Source organism: Scomber scombrus, chromosome 20 (genome assembly GCF_963691925.1).
Source record: "Scomber scombrus chromosome 20, fScoSco1.1, whole genome shotgun sequence".
Lineage (NCBI taxonomy): Eukaryota > Metazoa > Chordata > Actinopteri > Scombriformes > Scombridae > Scomber > Scomber scombrus.
In genome coordinates this window covers 13118155-13142844 of record NC_084989.1, presented here as the reverse complement: position 1 = coordinate 13142844, position 24690 = coordinate 13118155, and the positions used below count along the sequence as shown (strand labels likewise).

The 24690-nt window shown below is 39.9% G+C and overlaps 1 protein-coding gene across 1 annotated transcript in view; it reads right to left on the bottom strand.

The window, feature by feature from the left end:
* ncoa2 (nuclear receptor coactivator 2) overlaps positions 1-23783 on the bottom strand; it is a 61552-nt gene extending 37769 nt beyond the window's left edge. Inside the window, exon 1 of the mRNA XM_062441205.1 lies at positions 23650-23783. The gene's annotated coding sequence lies outside the window, so the exon portion shown is untranslated. The remainder of the gene's footprint in view (positions 1-23649) is intronic.
* Positions 23784-24690: the final 907 nt, after the last annotated feature.

Below are 24690 nucleotides of genomic sequence, written 5' to 3'. Positions count from 1 at the left end.
ACACACACACACACACACACACACACACACACACACACACACACACACACACACACACACACACACACACGAAACAGCAAGGCAGTGATGTTCTGGGTGATGATAATGAGTTGTCGATGATTACACAGACAATCACGTTCATGGCTCACACTGCATGTCAAGCTCTGAGCTTTGTCCTACCAATCTACTTTCAGTATGACATGCACATAAATGATTAACCCACACTTCTGTCAAAAACCCACTAAGAAAAGGAAAGCACAACAATCAAATGCACCTCAATAAATTGAGCTATTAAAGGGAAATGAGCAACAACAGATTACGTGTGACAACTCACATGTGGAACTGTGAGTGCACTGCTGGGTAAACCACAGCCCTCTACTCTCATTGTATTTACTGCCAACAACACAGTAATAGGAAAGGGACACAAATTACAAGAGGGCATTTTTGGGATACAAAAAATGAGTTTAAAGGGGCTGAATTAGATTTTACTGTTGCATCTCAAAACTTAGCTAGCATCAGCTTTAGCTACCATTCAGCTCCAGGCCATGTTAACAGCTGTGTTGTTACCACACCTGATAAGCCTTAGCATAGATTAATGCCTACATAAGAGTCTGACATTCCTTGGTACACCTGTGATGTGGACAATTAAGCAAGCAATGTGTGGTAAGGAGAGAAGATTTAGTGGGTAAATGAAGCTGTTACTTCATTATGCAAAGGGCTTTCTAGCATATTACTGTTATAGTAAGAAACAGTAAAGGGAAAAATTGGCACCTGCTTTTATCTAGACTTTCTTCTGTGTGAGCATAGAAGATATGTTTTGAAATTCTAAGAAACAATAATACTGACAAACATTAGCCAATTCTTCTTTTGAGGTAAACGTCATTTATAAAGTGAGTCTCATCCAGAAAAGAGGGGACGCATTTCACACGTTAAGTATTAAATGATATTTATAGTGGCAAACTGCTTGCTGTTGTTGGCCAAGCACTGGCAGGCTGATGATCACTGGGAAATACAAACGGAAGACTTGACTGGAAATGATGCTGGGGTCATGTGGTTTGCTGGAGGAAAAGGTCTTCCATGCAGTTATTTTACTAGTTTGAAGTAGCTCCCCTCCTCTCACTTTCACCAATACTCACACACACCAATACTCATGCACAAAGACAGCAAACATAAGTGTATGTTTGTGTGCTGACAGGTCAGTCCTGCCAGTGTGAACTCAACACTTCATTACAGGTTTTTAGCTTCATCGCACTCTTTCTGTGTGACTGACTCAGAAGGCTAAATGAGGGGTTAGGGTTATTAACTACTGTAACAATCACAGCACTGCGTCAGCAACACAATGCTGAGGATTTTACCATTTGAACATTGTTTATCAGACTGAGATGTTTATGTCTGATGTACTACAGAATATGCTTTAATGTGAAATATGAAATAACATACAGTACCAGTCAAAAGTTTGGACACACTTTCCCATTCACATCAATGAGAAAGTGTGTCCAAACTTTTGACTAGTACTGTATACTTAAATTATATATACAAATATATGAATCAAGTAGAAAAAAAGAATACACACAGATAAAACACACACAAAAAACTTTGAAAAAAATCAATTGACTTTGAAAGCACTAGGTGCACTTGAAGGAGGTGATTATAGGTATGTGTCATTGCTTATATCTTAGGTGTCACAAGAGCAGACTCTCCAGGACTGAGCTGGAGCCGACCAGTCTGGCGAGGGAGGAATGCAGAGACAACAAGGAGCTGCTGCTGCTGCTGCTGCCGCCCTGAGTTTTGGAGACAACACTTCCTCCTGTCAAACTCAGCTGGTACAACCTGTACACAACATGCTGTGTTACACTGCAATAAACACCTCAAAAGCTTAACATATTAAACCTGTAAGTGCACCTGTGAGGTTGCAATGCTGTCTGAATGACATTAGAGCAAACACAGCACGAGGCAAATTTCCAACTGTAGGGCTGAGCAGTGATGCTGCACCACACGCACTTATGGCTCTGTTGACTGTAGGGGGACTTTAACTCCCTTCAACATGGCAGAACAATGCTACTGTCCAAATTTTCAGAATTTTAAATGTCCAACATAGTAGCACACAATGGTTTGTTTGGGACTACAAACGTGGATGTCCCGTTTGATCCTGACTATCAAAGAAATGTAAAAATGAAGCTCTTTGGATAGGAAGGATAAAATTGCTTTAAAGGACGTAACAATAAAAACAACGTGTATTATCACTAATACAAATAAACAGGGCTGCACAATATTGAAAAAGTGACATTGCAATATTTGTTTTCATTCTATATTTTTATATATTGCAATGGTGGAGGTGGTAGGACACACAGCAGCCAGAACTTAGGAGACACTCAGAAGCAGATTGTTACTAAAATGAGACCAGCTGGTCCACCTTAAAGGTCAGCCCAACTTAAGTGAGCCTGGTCAGGTTCCAATGGGCAGCTCATTTATGCTAAGTCACAAGGTAATGCTAACTTCTGGGCTAACCCCCTACACTTTAAACAGCAGGTGGCAACTGGTTAACTTTTAACCAGCACCAGGATGAGGTGCCGCTAATAACGGAAATATACACACTCCAAAGCCGCCTCGCATAACTGAACGCTGTCCTCTAGCATACAGACGACATCATCTGTGACAGTAGCTGTGTTGCGTTCATGTTTATAGACAGGTTACTGCAGGTACACTGAATGATTCGCTATGTGGTCTGGTGTGCTTTGGTTATTTGATAAACTTATTCCCTTCATCAGAGCAAATCAAAAGTAATGGCATGATGTGTTTGAGTTAATTTACCTTACTTGATGTTGCGTGTCCTGCAATGTGTCTCAACATTGCACATGTTGTCAATGTTGAAACGATATATTGTGCAGCCCTAAAAATAAACTAGTAAATCATTTTTCAAATCATTAACGAGAACTAAAGAACAATTCAAGATGAATGTATTGATATTTTGGGATATCAAGCAATACAATTCTTCTTCACACAAGGCAAAGTTGTGACTATAAAAGTCTCTGTTACCTGTGGGCTCTTCCGTTAAGAAATGGAACCAATTTCAATATTGGATGGGACACTTCTAAAATCATTACATTAGTCCTAAAACCTGGCAGTCTAACTACATACTGGAATATGTGCTCACATGATTCTGCTGAGCCTATGTTTTCTGCAACAGTTTCTTGCACCTTAGATGTAGTAGTATAACTTTCTCATCGGTTTTTCAAAAACCACTGCAGAGCTGTGACATCCACTTTTCACAATCATGTTTGACTACTACATTTCTAGCAGACAGGTTTTCTTTAACAAAATTCAGCTGACATAACCACACAGTGCGAGCAGGCTGCATACACACCACCAGAAGAGGGCCTTCAAAAACACTGAATCACCCATTCCAGTCATAGTATAATGGAGGGAAAAAAGGATGCAGAGGAAAAAAAAATCAGTGTCTGATTGCCAAGGAGAGAGGGCATGTGCCAGTGTGCCATTCCTGTAATCATGTGGGTTAGCAGGGCTTTGATTATAGAGACACACCCAGTGTGTCTGGAGCTCAGAGTGTGCTGGGCATGACTGTGCATTAAACTGCATCAAAAGCTGTTGGGGAATTGTTTGAAGTCTCCTGCACTATAATAATGAGAGTCCTTCCAGAAAGTGCAAACCCACTGTGGGGCACTGAACAATGTCTCGCGAGTGTGTAATCTGTCCTCACATGGCTTCTTGGCACGACAGGCCCCGAGAGAAAAACAGAAGACAAGAGTGCTCCAATAAAGACTGCTTCTTGAGGAGCGCAATATGGGCCATTATTTCCCCAAATTTGAAGAGGAAATCATGACAGAGGGGCCCAGAGGACTCATGTCTTCTCATTTTACATCTCAATATTTGCTGGGTGAAAGGGTGCAAGGGTGCAATGGTGAAAAGAGAGAGCCAAAACACACAGGAACATATTGGAACCATATCAGGTGGTATTAAAGACAAGCGTGTATGTACAAACAATATCAATTTCAACATAATGCAACTTGGGTGGAGGTCTGCAGTGAACTCTGGTCCTGCCGACAGCTGCTGTTACCTTGAACCAGATGTTCTGATATTAGGTTTGGATCCAGGGAGGAGCATAATGAGATGGAGAGAGCAACGTGATGATGGATCAGAGGAGATTAAGAGCGATATTAAGTTGAAACCTGGAATCTTGATTTAATGAGGCTTGAGTGGCATGTAACATATAAAGGAATCAGATCAATAGGGAGATCTAGGGAGAAAATGAGAGATGAAAGTATGGAGACAGGCAAGTAAGATGTGGAAAACAAAAGGGAGGGGGGGCGGAAATAGGTCATCTGCCTTTTTTCACAAAAGATGCGACGTGTGCTCAGTAGATCCTGGCTATCACTGTTCAGAAACTCCAATCTGTAGTTCCATTTACTGCTAAGGCACAACATTACATTATATAAGTGCATTAAGTCCAGTTCTCTCCTCAAGCTCACTCTTTATCACTCGCCCACTTGTGTGCACTCTCCTCTTTTCAGAACTGGCTACAAGTCTAAATAAAATGTAATTTTCCCAACTATGAAGAGTCCATTCTAACGAAAAAGGTAAAAAGGTCTCTGTCTTTCTTTGCATCTTGTCTCTTTTTTGTTGACAACTGTTCATCTGATCTACTTTACACAAGGTGGGTGTTCTGCTGGGGACCCAATTAAGTGCAGTGTTGAGTGTGAAGTTGTTTGGATGAGTAGCGGATCTTGACCCTTTCCAATATGGCAGCTGCACAGGCGCATTGCTGCAACACACAGCAGCCAATCGGGTGTTGTTTCTGATCGACTTCACGCTGGGCTGGTGTATTGCTGAGGACGTAAAGAAGTGCAGTGTGGAGTGCAAGCTCATTATAACCAATGAATTATATATATTAAATAGTGTTTCTATTTTAACGGGCACAGCTTTTATAGCATTTACTGCACTGGTTTAGCAGCTATACCAATTGCATGCGTTGTCATCTCACGTGATGCTATTCAGCCAATCAAATTTGTACATTCTGATAAGCATTGCGACCGAGTAAGACAAACACACACACAGGGAGAGATGAAATGAGAGACTACAGTCAGAGAAATAAGCAAGTAATTTCACATGGCATGCTCTGAACACAGAAAAGCAGACCGTGAAAATAGAGCTTTTAAATCAAGAATGGACAGACTCTTACATGTTCATTTTTCCCAGGGGCAGTTCAAAGCCAGTATGTGTCATATGTTCCAACATCGTGGCAATTGTAAAGCGCCACTACGAGACCAAGCACAAATGTTTTGAGCGAACATACCCACTCAAATCCAAACTGAAGGCACAGAAAAAAAACAATCAAAGAGCCCAAATGTGAATCTGCTTTATATAAGATGCACATTTTTGCAAAAGCTCTCCGTTATATATTTAATTTTTTCAATGCAGCCCTTATTTTACTTATAAATAACATTTATTTACTAATGGAGTGCTTATTATTTTCAATATCTGTGTAAAATAGAATGTCAGTTTCTTTCATGTTGTTGGTGTATATATACTCATTGACACCAAATGTATTAATTATTCTATGTGTTGACGCAGCAATACCAGAGGCTAAGCAATCGGCCCGTTCTGAACAGGCACATTTTAGATAGGCATTGCAATAGTATAATCAATAAAGACACTGGTTTACTGAATCCCTGCCAGTGTCCGATCAAGAGGATGGTGGCAGTTCTTTGTTGGCTAACATGTGGTGTCGCAACCACCAACACAGGTTTGTTTCAATCTGATTTGCCAAGTAAAGTGTGAAACCGGCTGGGCTAATCAGAAAAAAAGCAAATCTACTTCAGACCAGTATGTGTCCAGAAAGTCTGACACAAACACATGAAGAGACCATCGCCGATTTAGTGGACAGACAGGTATGCACCTTGCTTGTTACCAAGTTGCACTCGAGAGCTCGTCCAGTCCAGAATCACTGCAAGGTAATGGCTCTATAGTGCCAGAGTGCAACCAAGAGCCAGCCACCCCCCCCCATTTACTGAAAGCTGATCATGCTCATGAATCTTTAACACTGGCAGTCACTTCAGGATGTCGCAGGATGGGAAGGGGAGGGCTTTCTGTATAATAAGCACAGAACGCTGGGCTCTGGCTGTATACACTGAGGGGAGAGGAGAGCTGGAATCAGGCGTGGAATAGAGACAAAGAGACAAGAGGTGGCAAAATTGATTAACTGGTATAAATAAGCGCCTCTCCACAACAATTTAGTCACCGATTCATCTGTGGCTGAGAGCACAGCCAAAGGGAAGATTCTGATGAGAACGCACAAATCAGATTATTGTATCAGGTAACTGTAGGGACATATTGAATTGATTTTAATGTACGATGTTAATCAGAGTCAATTATTTAATTGATCAGTATGGTTTCCTGCTGTAATGTACAGCTTTGTGAGCAGGTGAAGAGTGGAATAGCAGTTTCAATTAATGAGACTGAAAAACTGACAGTGCATCACTATTTTGAGTTAATACATAAATGTATCAATTTGCATTTCTGGGTGCACTATGCCTCTAAAACCCTGTTGTTTGTATAAAAATGCATTCAACTACAACGTGTACCACGTTAGCCATATTTTGTAGGAAAATATAAATAACGGATTGAGACTCTGAATTAGTACATTCTCTACATTAGATGACTCATCGTGATGGTAAAAAAAAACAAAAAGGTGCATATATTCTAATATGGTGGGACAAAAACTAACTAACTGCAACTAAACTCATGACAGCAGCTAATACGAACTGTTATTTTAAGGTTGAGGCCACTCAGAAAATGGTGTTGCAAGAGCTGCTGGCAAAACACTAATCCTAAAGGACGCATTATAGCCAGTGCCATTTGAACTGCAACCTATAAAAGGGACACGACCTCGCAGAATAAACGGTGGATTTAAGATTGACATTTTTTCTTCTTCACACAAACAGATGAAGACTGCAAGCCAATGGGACTATTGGATATACTCCTCACTTTTACAACACAGCTGGACCTGAACACTACTGACCTCACTGAAAATGGGTCAAGACAGAAGAAATGAATTCTGCAGACTTCCAGCTCAGTTATATCTGTCCAGGTCAGGGAAAGCCTTAAAATAAAACAACATTTAAAACAGAGAAATGATCATCATTAATAAAAATGTGTCAACATTTTTTTTTTGTTAGGAGTTGCACCATCTATACAAATACATGAGAATGCATGCTGTGGTATTGCCTTGCTTTGTAAACCTATGCAGTTTTCACTGTAGGAGCTTACAGTAATTTTGCTGACATCTGTCATTTTGTGTTGCTTACTTTGGTGTTTGGACTGTCCATTTGCCACATTGCACAGTGGTGTTGCGAAAAAGGAGAGCTTGCTGTGGCAATGCTCCTCACCTTGGTTTAAGGCCAGAGAGTCCCTCAGGCCATTGCTGCAAGACTGAAATGCTAAGAAACCTTTTAGCATCATTCACTTCTCACCACTGAAAGAAATGAGAGCAACATTGGGATGCACAGTGCATAGTGTGAATCAGCACAATGCTAATTCAGTGTATAGTAACAGCATGCCTCAAGATTGAGGCCACAATGTACTGTACTACAATACATGAAGCTGTTTTTTGTGCTATCACAAATTAAGTTAAGACATAACAAAATCCTAAATGTACTTTTGATATTTTTTATTTGTGTAGTTCTTATTCACCTTTACAGCATGAAAATGCTTCAACAACAACACAATCCCTGTTTACACAGGGCATTAACGTCTCAGGTGATCTGATCACAAGCGGACAGCACTAAATACAAGTGTAAACAACCTTTAAGACACACTGTGGTCCGATCACTCAAACCACTTGCTGAGGTGGTCTGGGACACATCTGACCACATATCTTTTGTAGTGTAATCGCTAATGCATCCTGAAGCCTTCCGGCAAGGACATAACAGGAAAATATGTCATCAATGCAGGACGTGGCGGTTTAAAGAATGGAGATGAGCACAGATGTATGTGGCTGGAGTAATCTGAACAATTGGAATAGCTCCTACATGTATTTTACAACAAATCTGATGGTGGTCTGACTGATGTAATAACTGTGAGCGGGGCAGTTTGACCTTCTTGAGGAAGTGATGTAGGCAGCAACAGAATCTTGACATAACTGGTCAGCTCAACACACATAATAAAGACAGGTGTAAACAGCAGTGTGTCTTGGCTGTCCACACAGATCACCTGACAGAAATGACAAAAACAGCATGCATATTAACAAAATCATACAGTGAGTTTTCACAGCCAGGTCACACTGAGTACCGTAATATTTAGAGACTGGTCAGTTACAAGAAACATGCAGTTGAAAATTGCTACTTATTATAAGAAGGTACTCCAGCAAAAAATGCTGTTGTAATTTGTGCAAGTTGCAATATCAGTAATGAAACATTTGTTGTTTTAACAGAATCCAAAGCTCAAGTACATGCCTCAAATGTCACACAGTTTTTCCAACTAGCTCACTTCAGTGACTTTAACAACCAAAGCTATTCAGGTAACCGTCCATGTGCTTTGAGCCCACAGCAAGTCATTTTATCTAGTGCTTAACTGTTTGCATTAAGTTAGCATGGAGCTGCGAGTAAAGTGTCTACAGGGTCTTTTCTTCTCCCAGGGGACCTTAAAGCCTATTACATCGTGGAACACAGTGTGCCTTTTTAATCACGGCACACAATTAATTAGACAGGAGAAAAGTTTCAATTTAAAATCATATTCCCATTTGGATAATTAGAAAATGCAACTGGTAACTCAAATAAATAAAGACTGCTAGGTTATTTGGCTATGGTGTAAAATCATCTTGTACTAGATGTAGCCTTAATGTAGCAAGAGCCAGCCAGCCAGCCCTCCTTGGCCTGGGTGATTTCTCCTAAATACCTGCCAAGTGAGCCAGCTGAGGAATGCACTCACGTGATGTCATGTGCTGACATAACTGGAGAGTAAACCGATTCCCCTTTTCAACCCTGCACGAGTCCATAGCTAGAAACAATGTGGAAAGGTGATATTCAGTGTTTTGGGCCAGGTGAAACCCGTGATGAGTCAGGGTTTAAAGCGGAAAGTGCTCAAAAGGTACACTTCAACATAAAACAAAACCAAAATTATTCTTCTGCATGTGCACAACATCAAATATATAGTAAACTCATAAAGCTGTACATGTATATATTTAATTAATCTCATCTTTAAATTCAATTTCATAACTCAATGACTCTCAACTCCACCTTACTATTTTCCCTTTCCTTTTCCTGCATGGCTCGAAGTTCTCATCCTCTAGAGGAATTTCCTCTGAGCTTTAATGCTGTCACATGCTCATTTTCAGTCCGGCCCTTGATCTGCAGACTGAGTGACAGAATAAGGCAGAGTGTGAAAACACTCAACTGAACTAGTTTAACAGTAATAATTTTAAAATTCCCAAACTGGAACAAAAGTGATACATCTTACCAGTGAGTTATATTTTTAATGTTTAAATTTCAAGAAATTCAAGACCACTTTGTCATTGTGTAAAATTTCAGTGCACTGCCTAAAAACAGAATTCAAGATATATACATAAAAGAAAGTTTAATCACACTCACTCATCAACATGTTCACATACAGTTCCAGACATCCACATAATTTACGTAACGTGTGCTTAAAATAAAGTTAAAAATGAGATGGACCACAATAAATATAAAAATTAGCACTTGTGTCAAGAATATGTAAAAGATAAATAAATAAATAACACTGCAATAGTATTGCATAAAGATGTTGATAAGTTATTGATAATAATGTGTGTGATTTCAGAGCAGAGTTAGTGTGATGATGGATTTGGGATAGAAACTGTTTTTTTAATCTTGTAGTGTGTGCTTTAATGGACAAGTTCAATAAATACAAAATCCACTTAATTATATTGATTTCCTTAAAAAAAAAAATCAATCAGCAGCTACAACTGTCATAAATTACAGATAAGAAATATTCAAGCAAAACTGAGCATCTGTACATCCTGTTACAATCACTTCAGCCTGAGCCATCCATTCTACTACTTTTTCATGTCACCATGTCAGCGTCAGTGCTGTGTAACACACTGCAAAGACATCGATAACTTATTCAACAGGCTGGGCCATGCCAACATTTCCTGTTGTACGAGGGGTGGGGACCTGCTGACAAAATTAGTGGTTTGACGGAAGACGAGTCACACCAAAACTGTGCATGCACATATGCCTGTGTGCAAGTTTCCAAATGGTGTAAACACAGTGAAGCAGAAGACCTCCAGAGGAGTTCTGTTAACTTGAGGAGCTCTCTATCATTGAAAAGCTTTTCTACTTGGCACAGAAGTGTTGAGTGACACATGGTGTAACCTAAACAAAAACACACAACGCTGCCAAATCTGCCACTGAGTTTCTGTAGCAACATTACTGAGTCTGATGTTACTCTGAATGTTGACATGATGCAATCAATACAACTATGTGTAAGCTTCCAAAAAAAATTAAGCTACTTTAAAATTAATTTAAACGGACAGAAATATGAAAAGTTGCAAAGTATGCTGAAGCCAGAGACATATACACACTACAGCAACACACTGTCATCTTATCCAAAATCTGACATTGGATCATGGGAGTATCTCACAAGACCACAGTCCAACCATCTGTTGGTATTTAAAGGGAGGTCAAAGATCATCAGGTTAAAAGTTCATGCTCCCCTTAAACGGATTGCAGCCAATTAAGTGGTAACTGATAATACAGTTGTAATTATGCAGCGCAAAACTTCACAATATCCTTAATGCTTGTGACAAAAAAAACATGATTCCTGATAAATGAAAGTGAACCAAAACCAGCTGTGAAATGAAACTTAACTCATTAACGGAGAGACTGAGTGACAATTGAATGACGAACACGTCCAAGGTCATACAGTTTTGAATGTGTTACGCTCTCATCAAGACAGCCATCATTTTTTTCAAACAGAGGCAGCATGATCATGAGAGGTGAGCAGAAATGTTGCCTTATGCCTAACATTGGGAATAGCTGTAATGCCTCCTTTCTCCTAGAGTTGGCAATGGGCTCCTTGTGAGTGAGGGATTTGTCACCCAGGCTGGGCTAACAATGCTAATGAGCCAACTAATCAGGTTCAGATAGGACAAAGAGTAGATGGTTCATGTGCTAGAAATTGGCCATAATGGTTAGGTCACAAAGGGGCTAAATGCCAATGGAGCCCCTACTGGGTGCCTTCTGAATGGCCCACTAATGGCCTTCAATTCAATAAGAATCAAAGCTGATGTCGACCTTAATGAAAACACCTGGCCTTTTTGCTCTAGACAAGTTTCACCAAGTTTTTTTTAAAGATCTTCCTCCTAAAAAAACCTAAACAAACCTTCCAAAAGAAAAAAAAAATCATTAGGTCTAACATGTGAGGTGAGATAAATCACAATCTGATTATCAAGCATAACACAATGTATATAAGCTGAAACAGGGTGACAAAAGTATATGTTCCACCACAAATGGGGCTTGTGACAGCTTAAAGGTTAAGAAGTATTGTTTTATAAGCACACAGCAGCAGGTTTAAGGCCCCAGGCCAGCCATGGGACTTGCTCTAAAAATCTAAAACTTAACAGCCTCTGTAATATGTTAGGGTGCCCCAGAACAAGGCACTTGACATCCATTCGGGTCAATGGAGATGCTCAATAGCAAACATTACAGGAATGTGGTTGTACTGGGTTTCTTTGGGGAGATATTTAAATGTACAGCTTTAAAGCACAACATAACCAGGAGAAAAAAAACAACAAGCATGGGCAGAAAAACCTCGAAAGACATATGAGTTAGAAAATATTTTTAATAAACCTTCTGTAAATGTGAAACAAACAACAACATTCTTTCCACAGTCTGTTTCGTAAACATGTCAGAAGTTACAATAATTAGGCCTATAATGTCTGATATTCCCCCTGCTCTTGACACTTTCTTTTAACCTCAAACAAGACCAGGTCAAAACCTAGTATATGTCTGGACTAGGGCTGAAACGATTACTGGAATTATTTGAATAATAATAAAAAAAAAAATGATAGAGGCAGTTTTTCATGAATCAAAGCTTCGTTAAATTCATTTTACCTGCTCTGCTTGTGTTTTACACGGATGGTTATTACTGACGCACATCGCGTCACTCGCTATGTCGCGGAGCAGTTTACTAGAGAATGAAAACTACAAAGTGTGCGTGGCATCTAGTCGGGGGCGACACACACACACACACACACACACACAGGTTTTCTATCGCTTATTTGCCCGTCATGTCTTCTTTTTCTAACGTCACCGTGTGGATCATTAACCTTGTTGTTCTAGTTAGTGAACTATCAGTTTCTACCTGCTGAGAAGATCTCAGTCAGCCAGTCAGCAGTAGGAGATGAGGAGAGGAGCAGAGAGGTTGATCTCAGGTCTCTACACTGAAAGCCTGAGGTAGGAGGAGTGGGGCAATCTAGTGCACTTAATTGGTATGGTAGCCTAATGATGCAAAAATTAAAATCAGTCACACTAAAAGTAAGTAAGTTCATGTATTTGTTTCAGAAGGTACTGTAGTTAAATGCAATAAATGGGTTTAGTTTTGATTTTAAAAAGGAATGTCCAGGAATAAAACCCACTTGATTGTTCATTTACAGAGACATGTCTTTTTTGTCCTTTTTCTTATTTTTACTTTTGCTATTTAATAAGGCAAAAGAATGTATTCGATTACTTGATTAATCAATGAAATAATCGATAGCTGCAGCCCTAGTCTGGAGCATGTATGGTTAATGTGTGAAATTATGATCCATTTGTTTCAGGGAGGGTCAGTGGTCAAGTCTATAATATGAAATCCTGCATATTAAATGTACATCCACAGTTTTCTGGAGTAGTCTTAGTGAGGCTGGTCAATATGGCAAAAAAACAAAACAAAACAAAAAACTCCCACATCATTTTTCCATACTGAGTAATATTCATACTGGTTTTAGTTCACGATTCATGTCAAATAAATGATTAAGATTTAACCGATTAAAATAGGGCTGCACCAAATTTCATTATCTATTAATCTGATTATTTTCTAAATTAATTAATTGTTGGTTATAAAATGTCGGAAAATATTGAGAACTGCTTGTTGTAATTTAACACAGCCAAGGTGACATCCTCAAATATCTTGTTTTTTCCCGCCATTAGTCCAAAGATATTCACTTTACTTTTATCCTCACATGTGAGATGTTGCAACCAGAAAATTTGACCTTTTTTCTTTAAAAAAAAAAAAATTGAACAATTATCATGATGTTCCCAGAAGTGTAAAAATACCACATTCAATTTATATTATTTACACCTTCACAAAGCAAACATTATTTTCCATTCATGCCTTTACTCACAACATGGTCATTTCCATGTTTAAACATACATACACAAAAGGTAGAGAAACAAGTCTTTTTGCCATTCAACCCATTTCATTTCCTTCAAAAATCAATGAAAAAAACCTAAACCTAAATACCTAATCAATGTAACAATTATCAATCGAAGTCAATACTATTGTCAGTGTACGCAAAAAATGAATTGGAGCAAACGGCCTGCAAGTCAAATAACACAAACCACTGCCAATCACACACAAGTCAAAATTCATTCACCAGTATTAGAAACAGGGACAGGAGGAGGGGGCTGCTGTAAATGTAAACTATTGTGACTGAAAATCCTGTATTCTTACTGTCAGACATACTTGTAGAAGCCACTGTTAGTCGTTACACTTTGGCAGTGTGCCAGAAGATTTCACTGGGGTCCTCTGATGCAGATGCAACCCTGTGCCAGGTGCCCGCAACATCTGTTGCTCAAATAGCAACAGCCAGCTCCTTCAGCTGCGACCCCAGGGACCGCAAACACAAATGTGCAAGTACCATAATGAGACTGATAAGACACGTTGTCAAAGGTGAGTCCTAACGACAAGAGAAAGCAAATGTGTGTGTAGCAGAAAAACACTGTGGAAATGCCGAGCTAAGTGTGTGAGCCTGTGAGAGAGGGTATTGGCATAAAGAACAATTTGTGTACACAGCTGATTGTATCACACTTTTAAGATGATTTGGAGCTCATCTTGTGACCAGCCTGTGTGTCAACTACATATCCATTGTGCCTGTGTATGTGTGTGTGTGTGTATCCACCATCTTTTATTGCCTGTCACACTTTGTAAGGAATTAGTTCCTGTGGAGGCCTGAGGCTGGACAGTAGAAGCAGACTCAGGCTCAAGGAGGTGTATCTTAGCATGCAGGGGAGGGGAAGAAGGGATCAGCTGACACAACTATGTCACTTTATCAGCCAAACAATGAGACAATGTGACAGGCCAATGCTCAGTCTTGCAGCAAAACGCACACACAGTGTCTGACAAATCTGCAAAAAACTACCAACAAAAGTAGTTCAGTTTGGATTTAAATTAGGTAGAGGGAGGTAGATGGGACAGGGAAAGAGGTTCGTCGTTATTCTGCTCCACTGAACCAGAGTGTGAGCAAGGTAATAATCTGTGGAGCACGTTTAGGGGGATGACTTTAAACCCTGGCATTACCTGATTAAGAGTGCTGCTGCTCTGACAGTGGAACATGTAATTGGAGCAGACAGAGCAAAGAGCAAAGCGAAGTAGCCTTCTCTCTCTTCCTCTGTGTCATTCTCTCCATCTACAGTCCCCTGCTGAAACACTCAGTGACAGCCAGGTCAGGTAGACCCAATAACAATGGCTATTTAGCCAGCGGGTCAGCAAGCAACACTCACTAAGGGGAGTCAAAATAATGTTTTATGAGGCTTTCGTGAGTTTTCTATTAAATAACCGATTCAGCTGTTTAAAAGCTGACAACAAGGTGGCTCTCTTCCATTTCCACCTAAACCAGAATCTGACCACTGATAAAACCCTGCCAGGTCAAACAGGACTCTGGTCTTCATTTCAGATAGAGTGGGAACATCTACCTGAGTACCGTGCTAGCCATGCATCTATCATGTGATTGTACAGCCGACCTCCACTCTCTCATTGTGTTGCAATATTTAGGATACTGTTCTGCAGCTGGAGCATCAGTATAACATCATGGTTCTGCTGTCCTGTGTAATAACTCCAATGAGTGCATTTGTTTTGTATTCTGCCGCCAGATGAGAAGGGAGGTGGTTTTGTTTTGACGGCCCACATCTTCAGGTGCCAAAACCACAAATCTCTGGAGGACAGGCATGAATGGAAGCACTTGAACATGCAAACAAACACATGCACACTCATGTACTCCATGTGGGACAAATACAGGCAACTTGGCAGTTATGTTGGGGAAAAATGTAACTAAACTGTTCAGAATTTCAGTATTAGCTCATAGAGCTGCAACAATTAGTCGATTAACTGAAAAACTGATTGGCAGAAAAATAACTGGAAACAATCTGATATTCAACTAATCGCTTTTTTAATTCAATCAATCACTTTAATTCTTTGATTCCAGTTTCTAAAATGTGAATATTTACACTAAATATGTTTGAGCTGTGGATTATTAGTCGGGACACAATAAGACATTTGAGGATGTCACTGCTGGCTTTAGGAATCAGTAATTGACATTTCATAGACTTAACGACTAATTCATTGAAAAAATAAGACAGATTAATTGTTAGTGAAAATAATCATTAGTTGCAGACTTACTTGCTGATATGAATTACAAACATTCTTAAAACTTTCAGGAAATGAAAGGTATAAATATAAAAAATGTCATCTTTCTGTTAGCTCCTGAATCTAAGAAAGAGACCTTTTCTCTGTAAGCAGTGACACACAGCCTTTGTTAGTTTTACTAACACAGTCATCAGTAAATCTTTTAGTGTGGCAGCAGTCGTGACGAGTGTACTTGTGGAATATCCATTTCTAAAACCCATAAAAGATCCCATCAAAACCAAACCGAAACCCAAACAATAAATTTAACCTTCTAGCAAGCAGTGCTTTTGTAGTAAAAGCCTGACATGGATTTTGTCACCACACTATTATTGTAACTCCACTGTTATCCCAAATCAAAAACACATAAAAGATACTGTTGCATTTGGGTGATGCATTCCTTCATTATGATGAACACAGTAGGTGCAGTTTATTCTCAGCTGTTGTCCTTGAAAAATAAAGTGAACACTGAACCTTCATCTCTGCACGATCTGATGATTTTTATAATAAAATCTGCCAAAATAAAACTTGTGTTCTGCACAGAAGGATCCAGACATCAGTGAAGTATTTTGCCTGCTTGCCCTTTTCTTTACCTTCCACCTGGTATGCATGGCATGTTATGAGCATACATTTTAATGGCTGCATGAAGTGAGAATGTTCTGACCAGAAATTATTTTGAGATGAAAATAAGTTGAAGCTGGTCAGATAACTTACATGAACCATTTGCTGCCACTCAAAGTCTCCCAGTCATGCCAAAACTGTGACCACCAAATAACTCATCTGGCATAAATCTATGTAATCACCATCTCTTTTTCCACACTCATTTTCAAATAACATTTAAATTTTACTGTCATTTATCAAATAAAATTCTAATCATTTGCAGATCTTCTCAAATGAAGGGAAATAATTGTTCATCTGTCCTGGGAGTACTTTTTGTGCTATTTGTCAGGCAAAGGAAATTTTAATATCATGGTTTTCATTTTTTAAATTACATGAACTTAATGACTGAGAAAACTATTTTTAGATTATTTGTTAATAAAAAAAACTGTTAGATACTGCTAGATATGTGTCCATTAGGTAACTTTGTGTTCACCTTAATAGTTTCAGTGACTATTTATGGTTCATTGTTGGAGCTAACGAGGTGTGATATGAGGCTTGTGCACATGTGGAAGAATTTATGGTGCCTGTGATTAATATAAAAGGTTTGTGCTTCATTTATTAACCTATACCTGAACTGTGTAGGATGGACAGAAAGCACAGGTCAGCTAAGGAGATTCCCCACGCTGCTGAAAACAGTAAAGATAGAGCAAGCAAAACCATATTATAGGTCACTGAAGGAACACTGCTGAATCAGCAGAGTGCGCGGGAGAGTGGGAGAAGAGAGAGAGAGAGAAAGAGAAATGACGCTGGTCAGAGTTTGACCCTCACAATGTGTACAGAAACGAAAAGCCTGAAACCGAATCCTCACATTCCTCTGGCTTTATGACAAGAGAGTGAGAAATGCTGCTGCTCTGCACATGTCATTCCATACTGCCTTTGCCCGGCCTGTGATGGTGCCATACAAGTGCTGTTTACCTCCATTAGAGAAGAAGATTGAACACTAGACTTTCTCAGGACTGATTCACGCTGCATATTTTTGGACCACCCACCCAACTCAGCTCCAGCAGGCAGCTTGCTCAATCCAAGTTTTCTCTCCCTCCCTCAGTGCCAAGGATTCCACCATGGGCAGTGGGAAAGGTGCCAACCACATGCTAGGACCCAATGCCACAAACACATTGTGGCAGAGGAGGGAAGCAATTCATCCACTGACAGAAACACACGCCCTAACCTTTATCTACAACTGCATCCTGTCATGGAACAATTTAGAGAATACCATCTTAAATCTTTATTATCTAATGTGTCATATTGGGGCAGGGATGGTTGTTTTTTTTGCTTTTTATGTCTTTCTATACAGCACTGTACTGCCTCCATGTTTAAATAACTGCTATCTAAGAGTTTATTGTCATAAACGTTATCTTTTCTTGTGTTATTGGATCAGTGACAACTGTATAAGGAGCTGCGGAAGCCCAGCTTCCCTAAAGTGAAAATGAGCTACTTACATGTTTAAAATAGTAACAACTATTAGATCTGCCATCCTGTGCAGCTAAGTAGTACCAGCCTTTATAATACAAGAGAAAACAGCTGCAGGAGCGTTGTCATATAGTCATGTGACCTCTGTTGTCTCCTCTGTTAAAGCCAAACTGCCTGAGGGCACCTTCTTAGCAATGAGCAGTAGACAACACAATATCATTTAGCTTGGGAGATCAATATGCACTTTGCTGTGGCTGACCTACATAAGTGGAGGAGCGTGGACTGTCGAAATCATTGGATTGCCTGTGAGCCTCAAGATCCTTGGAGCCCCAGTGACGTCTCCATGGGAGCAGAGCATGAGGCAACCTTTGGTGTGATGTTACCGATCGTAGCTTTATAAAAGATAACCAATTTATATAATTCTCAGATTAAATAACCATGTCATTCTAGTGCGACACTTCACTGACTGCCACAGGGAATTATCCCCCAACCGGCTCAAGGACACCACATTTCTTTGACAGTGTACAGCTTGAATGTTCTTGAATCTTCCATTTGAGAAACTCTCAGATACAACAGATACAACAGATACAACCTCAATCTAAAGGGAAAATTAGGCTCCAAATCATCACAAAACAGTGTGCGTTCTAAGCAATGCCAATAATTTTGTTTATATCAATATTCTTTTCATTGTTAAAGGGGATGTATGAAGCACATTTACAGATCTATATTTTTATTCTGGGCCTCCACTGATATATCTTTGCATGGTTTAATGTCCCAAAACTCCTGTCTCTTTAGGTTAACTCCTGTCTTTTCAATTTTCCTGATGAACCCACTCTGTTTTGATTGGTCAGATTTTGGAGGCTACCCCAGACTATTAACAGACTTCCAGCACTTCAGGACACTAAATAAAGAAACAGTAGTATAGTAGTCAGACTTCACTTCTTTTCTTGGAAAGTAATATGGAAACTTCACAAATACATTCGGACATGTTCAAGCCTGAATCCAATCTGAAATATGAGATTGGGCAACATAAACAACTTTAGTGGACAGCGTGGACAGCCATTTGTGGGCATGTGCGAACATTCTGTGGTCATCACAAGGAGGAAGTGGAGGTAATTTTGTAGGCTGAAGCCTTGGCTTTTGACTTTCAGGGGGCATTTGACATATATTCACTTCAAGTACTGAACCTTTGACCATGTTTAATATAGATATCCGACATCATAACAGAATATAAATAACAGAAAACCATAAAAAAATGATGTGTCCCCTCCTTCAACTCTTCAATGACAAACAGCGCATGTGGATCATTTTGGATAACGCAGACTGAGGTAAACAGAATAAAATAAAGATCCCTTTCAGGCAGCCGTTAACAAGACAGGACCCACATTCAGCACAGATAGATGGGATGGCTGATTTGAGGTCAGTTAAAACATCACAATGAAACATGCCTCGAAGCGGGAATGGAGTAAATACTCCTGCTCCTCCTCTTCCATGTCAAAGTCCTCTCCGCTTTCCATCAACCATATCGCCTCTGCTACCCCCCCCCCCCCCCCCCACTGTAAAAACCTGGCCATTACCCCACTGCTCATCCCTCACGCCCACCCAGGACCTGTCACACTGCTGTTTCCATGACAACACAAACGCAGAGACAGCAGGGTGAGATGCCCAGCGAGACAAGGCAAACAGATACCAGGGGGAGGGGTGCATCATGTCGAGAGTACACTGTGGACCTTATGTAGCATGTGATGGACAGATAACACATTGTAGTCCAATCTGCCAAACAGCTAAACTTGAGTGGAAGCCACATGGTTTGTTGTGATTGTTTGATCGTATTGTGCAAGCAAATTCTATCATCCAGTTCGGCCTGAATCACTGAATGTAATTTATTACATTTGGGGAAAAAAAGAAAGAAAGAAAGAAAGGACAATTCTAATAATTCCAAGTTCAACAAATTGTCTTTAACTGGTCTGGTCAGGGTCGCCTCTGCCAAAAGCAAAAGCAATAACTCCTTGAATGGAATGTGCAGATTAGAGCAAGAGCAAGAGCAAGAGCAATAACACTTTGCAACATCCTTATGATACCCTCGATTCCCGCCAGCCTCTCCATACTGGATGTTGTCATGACACTGCTTTAAAAAAATAAAAAAAGAGCCCCAGAGTACACATTAAAAAGCCTGAGCGAGACAGGGTATGGCGTTGTTCAGGAGCTGACCATGCTAAACGGCAGAGACAGGGATGTCATTTTCCAGCGCGGTTCAAATGAGTCAACTTAACGTAGTTAGCAAAGAGAAGAGTGTGGAAACAAGAGTGATTTTGTAGCTCACTAGTAAAAAATAGACATATTTGAAAAAGGTGTTTGTCATAATTCAAACAAAAGCGTCTTTCTTCTAGGTGTCATACATGAATCATATTTAGTTTCAGAATGATATGACGTCTCTCTGTTATGGTACTTCTTAACGAGATTTGAGTTGTAAATGAGTGTTTTGATAACAATAATCACAAGTGAATCTAAAAGCTAAAAAGATGAGTTAGTTATGTGTTTGTTCTGAGCTAAAGTGATTATGACTTGAATGTGGCTTTGGTTTATAAGCCTGAAATAAGTTTTGTGGTGAAAATAAGTTTTATGCCCAAATAGCAACAGCCTGAAATTATTTAGGAATTCACCACCATATCTTTGTGTCATGCAAACTTTAAAATTTCTGCAAAAAATACTGACCAAATACTATAGATTAGCTCCAGATATGACTGAAACATACTACACCTCCTCTGAATCTCTTCTCAAAATGCAATCAAAGTATTCAACATCAAAGACTGACCTGGACTGAAATACAGAACCCAGAAAAAATAGGGCTTAAGACAATCATACAGATCCATTTGAGTGTTGTCTCTTCCTAGTGTATTTTTTAAAAGTTATTATTTATTTGCATTTGAGACTCAGAACAACACAACCGCTGCTGAAGTTACTTTTTTCATAAAGTAATCTAGCATTATTATTTTGTTATTTGGGCCTTTATTATTTATGCTGACTTATTTTTGTCATTATTACAAAAATGGTATTTAATTTTAGGCCTGCAACTATTATTTTCATTGTCGATTAATCTTCTGATTATTTTTTCAATTAATCAATTTTGTCTATAAAACTGTGAAGATACTGTCACAACTTCTTAGAGCCCAAGGTGATAACATCAAATGTCTTATTTGTCAGACCAAAAGTCCAAAACTCAAAGATATTCAATATCCTGTAATGTAAGATGAGGAAAAGCAGCTAAACAAATACTGAACGATTAATCAATTATTACAATTAAGAAGATTAATATGCTGTTGTTCGACTCATTAATTAAATGCCTAATTGTTGCAGGTCTTTTTAAATTGAAGTTACAGAGATGCAGTATATAATAAAAACCCTCATCACTGAACTATGATATTTGTGCAGTAATGTGACAGAACACAGCCAAAGAAGAATCTGGCAGTGTTTGCAACTGAACAAGGGTCAAATGATTACAATATCAAAGGTGACGCAACAAAGCAACCTATCACAGGGCAAAGGCCAGTGATTAGAAAATGAGAGGTTGTCTCAATGTACACTGGAAAATACTGCTTTAAGATAGAGTTATGACAAGAAAATGACACAGCTGAGTGGAGCCCAGAGTGAGAAAATACAGCGAGCGAGCAAGTGAGCAAAGGATAAACGGAGAGGTTGTTTCTGACTCATGTGACGAGCTGGGCATTACTCTGTCACACACCTGTTGCTATCGCTGTAGCTTACTGAGTGTGCGCTCTGCACTACCTCTCAGTAACACCCACTAGACGGGCAGTGCCAAGTCAGTGTGAGAAAACCTCCAGTCATTTATCCTTGTACAAACATCCACATAGTTGCATACACGCTCACATGAATTCCTGAACTGTCACGGTCCCACAGCAGTCGTTTTTTGTCAAGCCAAAATGACATGAAACTTGTTTTTTAGTATACCTACCACATATAACTGCCAGCTATAAAATTCTAATCACAGTATGATTCAACCTTAAAACAAAACAAACAAAAGCTTGAAATACCAAATATACTACACACTGTAGGAATGCACGCTACTGCACAGGACTGCATTCTTTGCTGCCAAGGGAGGGCTGTCACAGGCGCATTTGCATGCTCCATGCCCTCATCTAACACAGTCTCAAAATTAAAATGAGGTCAGATTAGAAGGAAATTTTGCTTCTTGTCTTTCCCTGTCTCCCAAGGACAAAGTGTCTGACGAACCACTATACTCACAAAGAGATACTTGTGGGGAGGGAGTTTGTTTCACTGCAAATTAAAAAGGTCAATAACTTAAGGCGCTATGCTTTGGACATAAAAATGTTGTTACAGGCAGGCAGGAGGGTTATTTAAAGTGGTTAACAGACAACATATCTCATGCAGGTGAAAGTAACAAACATCTTTTTAAACTCATCAATCTCTGGCCTTTTTTCATTGTGTATTAATGAAGGAAATAAACCACATGCCACCATAGCTCCTTTTTACATTTCTAGAGGGTTTATTTTAATGGTGGATCCAACTGAAATCCATCACATCTCATCCTCACGGATCGCAGCAAAGGCAGCTGGACAACATGTCATGTTAAATCTCCTATCAGTGATGTGACACGAGTACTGTGCACCATCAGGTGGGCAGAGTGATACAACAGAAACTGCTCAACTGGTTCCGCAGGATGCGTTCCCCCAGCATTACTGAGAGGAGCGTTGACAAGCATTGAAATGGCAGAAGCTGTCTGCCTGTATAGTGCTGAATCAGTCAAGCAGGAGAGCCCTTAGAAAGAGTGCGCCACACTCACCACACAAGGCACAACAATGAAGACACACAAGTCAAACCTCTGAGCAACAATCCCCCCCCCCCCCACTGCATTTAGTGGTTCGCATTTTCAGAGAGCGTCTTCAACATTCAATTCAAAGTCAATTCCATCTATTACATCTCTACATTAAAGCCTATGTGAGTTATTACTAATCGAGCTGCTACCTGATTGTTTTAAATATACCTCTACGATTTCTTACTCTTTAGGAAGACAACATAACAAGCTGTAAGCATCTGCAGACCTCTGGACTACAGAGCCACAATTTGGGTTTCCTAGTGTGTAGTTAGCAACTTTCTGAATACTTCTCCAAACGCCTGAAGCTGTTGATGTTAAGTGATGGAGTACTGACAATGGTTTTTGGCTTGGCTGCTAACTAGCTTATTAGTAGAGCCTCTTGTCAAAGCATAATAACGCCAAGAGAAACATTAGTTCAGCAAAAAAAAGCGAGAGAGAAAGAGAGAGAGAATGGACCCTGCATCCTGAACAAATGCAGTAAATGTGTCAACTTACCTAACGACGCGAGTAGCACAGAGGCATGGTTTTTAACACAACAAACTAGGTCAACAGTCCGCTCAAACACATGGTGGTGAGAAGTGTCCTGACTCACTCATATATTCTGACAACGACGTTCAAACCAGCCAGACTAGCTAAACAGCTAGCATGCTAACTACGCTCCTGCTACACTGGCGAACTTCGTCCGGTGTTGTGTTGTGTGTGTGTGCACGGTCACTCGCACCAAAAAAAATGACATATGAAAGTATTGTGCACGCATGTAGTTCACTTCACATCAAATGAATACACAATCGTGAACACCACCACGTGAAGACAACTGACAAACGTTGCAATAACTCACTTGCAAGCTCGCTGTCTGAGCCCGTCTAATTGAGTTTGCTGCAGAAAAACACTACTGACACAGGCGGCGAGCTTTAGCCAAGAAGCTAACGCTCGCTAACAAGCTAACGCCGAAGCGACAGCCTGTGCCAGACAGACACACAGCCGAGATTGAGGACCTCGCACTGGATGGCGGATTTCACAACGAAAAACACCTCGTCCCGTCTCAACAAGAGGCACCGACACGCGTGGCTACTTACGATGTATTACTTTGGGCTGTGTCCTCGCTGTTAAATTCCGTTTAGGAGAAGCAGCTCTGACCTTCGCGGTAGTGGAACAACATTTCTGCTGGCTAACTGTGCCGCCATGTTACTCCTGCTCTGCAAAACCAATGCTGAGTGTTTATCTGGCTGGTAGCTGCTATCCTCCCCCACACCAGACCACATCACGGGGCTCCAGCAGTATTACCGCCGGGCTCCGTACCTGTCAGAATGACACGGTGCTTGACATTTGATTTGAACAGCAGTCTTTATATTTTTATTTCTTGACATTTAGTATGACAACCAATAATGGTGAGGCTACTTAAAAAAACAATAATACAAAAAAACACACCATTATGTTAGTGTCTTTAAATGTGTGTTGTGTTTTAAAGATGGGCGACCATGACCCCTCCATCCCCAACACAGGGTTTTCAATTTAGCAAGACAATTAGAATAGCCTCTATCTACACTAGTTGAGATACTTGCAGATATATGTGGTCATAAAGATTTATGTCAGCCTATAAAATGATGGTGTAAGCTTTGCCGCACATAAAAAGGCTGGTAAAAGAAAGGGAGTTGGGGTTTCCCTTAATCACATCACTAAAAGTTCAATCTCAGTTGAGCCTATTTAATTTTTAAGATACTATGAAATTGCTATAACATTTAATCAGCATTAATATCAGCTGGTCCTGTGAATAAGAAAAATGTGCAACAGCAAGCAGGATTTTCACAAGAACCATGTCATTCTGGTTGTTGTTTTTAAGTCATTATTAAAACACTAATACCAAAAAAATCATTACAAGCTTCATAAAACCAATACATAGGAGTGTCCTACTTATTCAGCAACCTTGATTTTTTTTACTGCTTAGTCAACTATCATGGATCAAACAGGCCAAGCAGGCGTTTTCTTTCCATTAAAACTTGTGCGACACCGCCACCAAGTGGCGAAAAGCTGAAACATCAACTGCGTGGTTTCCACACACTGTCATAAACCACAGTAAAGTGAGGACGAGAGAGAAAGGAATTTTCGTGTGGACATTC